The sequence below is a fragment of the Chaetura pelagica genome, unplaced genomic scaffold, assembly GCF_000747805.2.
Source record: "Chaetura pelagica isolate M959 unplaced genomic scaffold, ChaPel_1.0 scaffold127, whole genome shotgun sequence".
In the NCBI taxonomy this organism is placed as follows: domain Eukaryota; kingdom Metazoa; phylum Chordata; class Aves; order Apodiformes; family Apodidae; genus Chaetura; species Chaetura pelagica.
In genome coordinates, this window is record NW_009953923.1 from 2,383,021 (window position 1) to 2,387,964 (window position 4,944).

The window sequence follows — 4,944 nt, forward strand, 5'->3', positions numbered from 1 at the left end:
TATATTCATATACACCTAATTTTTTTCCTGGATTCCATTGCTGGCTGTAGCAGTATCTTCTACACTTTTTCATTCCTCTGTGTGTGTGCATTGTTCAAAAAGTGTAAGTGCTACAGAGCTTGTCTTCTGTGGTTAATATAATTGCCCTTAAACATAGTTCAGAAGATGAGATAGTTAACTAACTGTGCACTTTACAGCTTACAGCTTACAACCTGGGAAGTTGAGACATTACTCTTCAATGTATTCACCCTTTTACTCACCAAAGCAAGTACATATAATGGATGCAAAATTAGTCCCTGTAGTGTTGTAGGCATTTAAAAGTGTTTCAGTCAATGGTTGCAATTCAGTCTCAGTTCAGTGTGTGTTTCAGTATCTGACACCAACATTTTCTTACTGTGGCTCTTTAAGAGAAGCTCGGTATGTTTCTCTAGTGGAGTTAGATGCATGTAACTGAAGCTATGCCAACCGCTGTATCATGGGAGCATAGCAAGACACACCGCCAGGGTTCTGCTTGCCATGTCATTAGTGAGCTGCCAGCTTTCCAGACAAATGTAGAAATCTAGAGGGTACTGCAGCAGAGAAACCACAGTGGAATGCTACATTGAAAGAGTTAAGATCAGAAACTCTGCAAAATATAAATATTAATAACTATACTGCAAAAAGCTACTCAGTAAATAACATATGGTAATAAGACGTATTTTTGCATGCTACACTACCTGAACTTCTGTGGAAATAGTCTTCTCTCACACTTGTTAAATATCTTCAGACAATGAGACAGCTTACTTGCCAGGTGGATTTGTGGATTTTTAAATTTTTTTTTAAAACCTTGTGGAATAATAGAGATAAATCCATGCCTTGATCATCACACTAATTGCTGAAGACAGCAATGCAAGGCCATATAAGCGAACTAATTGGTGCTGCACCACTATTGCACTTTTTGGGAGCCTTAGCTAAAAGGAACTTGAAATAGACACTTGACAGAGAAACTGGGAGGCCCTTGCAGGTTTGTCTCCCTCAGGAGTTCAGTAGCTTCCATGCCTGACATCAAGAAGTACCTTTCAGTGGCACCTGTCAGGTTTACCAGCGTGCTCCGCCCTTTCAGACCCCCGTCAATGCATGCACCTGGTCCTCCACAATGAATACAGACACGTGGGACAACTCTTCTTCCCAGGCTAAAAGGACCCAGTGTATGTATCTTGCTAAGAGCTGGTGGAGGCAAGCAGTTCCTGGAATGGTGAGACAGCTCATCTGTAAATTGTTTTTGGTTCAGTTCCACAGCTGCAAGAGCAACAAGAGCTGGAGCCGGAAGAGTCCAGAGAAGACACTTTGCTAAAGGCTGTTCAGGAAGCCAAGCCACAGGCAGAGACACTGGTACATAAAATGCATTCCAGTGGTTGGCATCTGGCTCTTGCAGCTGCCAAGCATACCCAGTGTGTGGCCATGGGTGTTGGCTTCAATACTAGAACATTTTGAGGAGGAGGCCAGAAACCAGTAACCAGAGAAGACAGTGCCAATTACTAAAGAAATTACATTCATGTGCCAATTTGCTTGCTATTTCAAAAGACAAAATTTTATCTTGTAAGTATTGTTTTGAACATACACACATGACAGTTAAACAGAAATATGCTGATATTTGCTATTGGGGGGAGGGGTAAAATAAGTGAAACGATGCTCCTTGGGGCACTGGTTAACAAAGCAAAACCATACCCATTATACTATTCCTTAATTAATGCATGAGTTTCCTTAGAGACCACAGCTCTGTTGGGGACACAAGTCTGGTGTATTTCTTTCCAAGAGACAGTGTGGGGAGAGTTTTATAAAACAAAGATAAAGGTGAAATGAAAGATATGCAACAAGGCTGAGCAAGTTTCAGATCCAAAGACAAGCCTTTGTGCACTACTAATGTGTGAGCAGGTCAGAGCATCATGTAAAACAGAAAGGTTGTATTAAACCTTCAGAACATAATAGAATTGAACACATGGCTTAGAGTATAGTATATCTAATAGGATGCATGCTATACAGTCACAAACTGTATCAGGCCGTATATCCAGCTCTCTCCACTGGAGATTATGTCACAACAGATGATTACATTAAAGACTATCCAGAGTGAAAGTATAAGCAGAATCCTTGCCTTCCTCCTGGTAGAGTTACCTTTAAAATATAAAAGCCCTTAGGTACTGAAAATACTTGAGCTGTGGTAACAAAAGCTTCATACAGGCTAATTTACCACTCAGATCACACGTTAATTAGCCAAAGGGATTATTGCTTTAAACACAAAGTTCATTTTCCTTTGAATGAGGCTTGAGCATGCTGCTTCTGCATCAATCTGCAGTCCCTGTCTTCGCAAGCCTAAAAGCAATGCTGGAATACAGTGCTCCTCAGAAGGAGAGCTCTCTAAAAATGTGAGGGTAAGATCCCATCTCAATGAGTGTTGCAGACCTCCCACGTAATCTTCTCACTTTGCAGCATCTGCAAATTCAGCTAAGAATCTGAATGTTAATCAATGGTTTTCTCTGGCCCAGTAATCATTCGCAATAATGATTTTCTTATTGAAACTTCAGCACCAGTTCTGTTGAAAATTTACAGGCCAGAATGGAATTCTCTGGCCTTTAATTATCCTAGCTCTATAGTGCTAAAATGTAAACATAGAAAAATACCAACAGCAGCTCAATTACGCAGATACAATTTTACAAGCTCTTGGGACATATAAATTGAGGCGATTGAATTAAAAAATCCTAAGTTTCTATCATATATGGACTTGAACAAATAAAACAAGAAATCCCAAATTGCAGCAGAAACCTGTCAACAATCTACTCTCACAATTTTCTTCTGAGATCTTGGCTTCTAAATGCTTATCTCATTCAGACTATAAATTAGTGGTGAACTCTTTGGTAGTTAAAATGGGAAGATGAAATAGTCATCCTAGTTAATAGGGATGTTTTCTTAACTCAGTTAAAGACTGCGAAGTGAGAAATGAACTCAAATCCTAATTTAACTCAAGAATTATTTTGCCTCTGAACATAGCTGTTGCATACTGTTTGAATTTAATCCCTTCTTTTTAACTGAGAATTTACTCACCAAATTACCATGTTCATGTCAATATAAAAAATATTCAATGCGTATCACAGGAAAGCCTGTGAATTCAAATGGTAATGAGATCTTTTCTTTTCTGTTTCTGTGTTACTGGACTAGATTGTGCTGTACTGGGGCTTCTTAACAGTTTGATGTCTGTGGAACAGATGGCTGAACAGAATGAGTTACTGATGCAGATGCAAAGTTGACACAGAACCATCTCCAGACAGTGATAATTGAGATGGATGGCTCTGGGAGGGAAAGTTCATGCATTGGTGTGTCTTGCCAGGACACTGTGGACCCTAGGTGCATGACATTTCTGCTCATTCTCAAGAAAGATGATTTCTCTTTGCTAGTACACTCATTTTGTTTCTTTTGATACTCGCCTTTTCATTGCAACTGCAGGCTGAAGAAATTTAACCACAAAGATTAGTTGTATTTTCTTGTTCTCTTGCAGAAACCCCTCTTGCAAGACTTGTTACATTCAGCTTAACTAGGCAGGACTTTAAAACACCATTTTGTTTCTTCTTTTAACAAGACTCTTATTCGTGCTCTGTATTTGCCTTCTACCTGGCATTTTTGGAGAGCATGTGCATATACCAACATGTAACTCCCTAATGATCTCTGTGGCCACATGGATCATAATTATCTTGAAATCTCCTATACATCAAGGCCAATAGGAATTTTACTAAGGATCTCAGCTGTTGTTTCTTATGTTCCTCTACCGTGAAGTTTAGTTTCATTGCAGTACACTCATCCCATCACATTCATAAACTGGATCCATCTTGACTGCTTGAACTAAAACAGTCAGTTTGTGCTCTTTTCTCATTTCCCTGAGTAACAAGACCTAAGTACAAGAATTATCATTGAAGAATGCAAGAGGCTTGCATGACAACAGATCTTCTTTCTTGCCTTCATTCTCATTCCTTCTCATTATTACAATTAATTCATAGATGTTTCTGTATTCTTTGCTATTGCAAGTTTCTTCTTCAGTCTCCCTTCTGCTGCAAAGCCAGACCTCTCCCAGTGCAGCCGTAGCTGCACTGAAGCTGGCGCTACAGTTTGGCCCAGCAAGAAGTGGTGGAGCCAGAAGTTCCTCTCAGGGAAGACAGCTGCTGAGTAGGAACATGCACAGGAACAAGCAAGTACCTACGAAGAGGAAGTCAGAAGTTGTCTTGTGACAGGTTATATAAATGGAAGGTTTGTGGTTCCAATACACAAAGGAAAACCAGAAGAAGCTTTCTGCAGCAGTCCTCAAAGCAAAATGGATTTGCCACAGCCAGTACTCCTGGAGGGCGGGTTGTGCTGCTGCCTGGAATAAACTCAAAGCGAGAAACTTCCTGTGGTGCTGGCTCTCATCAGTCCTGGTGGCCAACCATGAGTCCCTCCAGCCGGGCCCAGCCACTCTCCTCGGTCTTGTTCCCTCAGGATGCACCAACTCTTGATACGCTGCTGCCTGCATCAGGCCCTGCGTGCAGCGTCCCAGCACGGCTGTTCTGCGCTCTGACAGCCCAGCGTCCCCGCTCGCTGCAGCCCCGTCGTTCTCTGCGAGATCCTTCGGCCCAGGGTCTGCCAAGAGCCCGGCAGAGCCGGAGCGGTTCCGCCGCTGCCCTGGCGCAGGCGGCACCCACGACAGGCCCGCGGGAGGGGAGGGCCTGTCCCACTCGGGATGGATGCTGCTCATGCTTGCTCTTGTGCACTTTCTGGGGCCATTTCACCAGAGCTGTGGCATTTCTCTGAGCTGGCTCCAGTCACACGTGGATGGTGCTCTCCTGATCCCTCCCCAGCCGGACGGGTGTGACCGAAGCGCCTCTTCCCTCTCCCCGCGGGCACCGGGGGAGGCAGCAGCGCTTCCCCTCGGCACATGGCGCC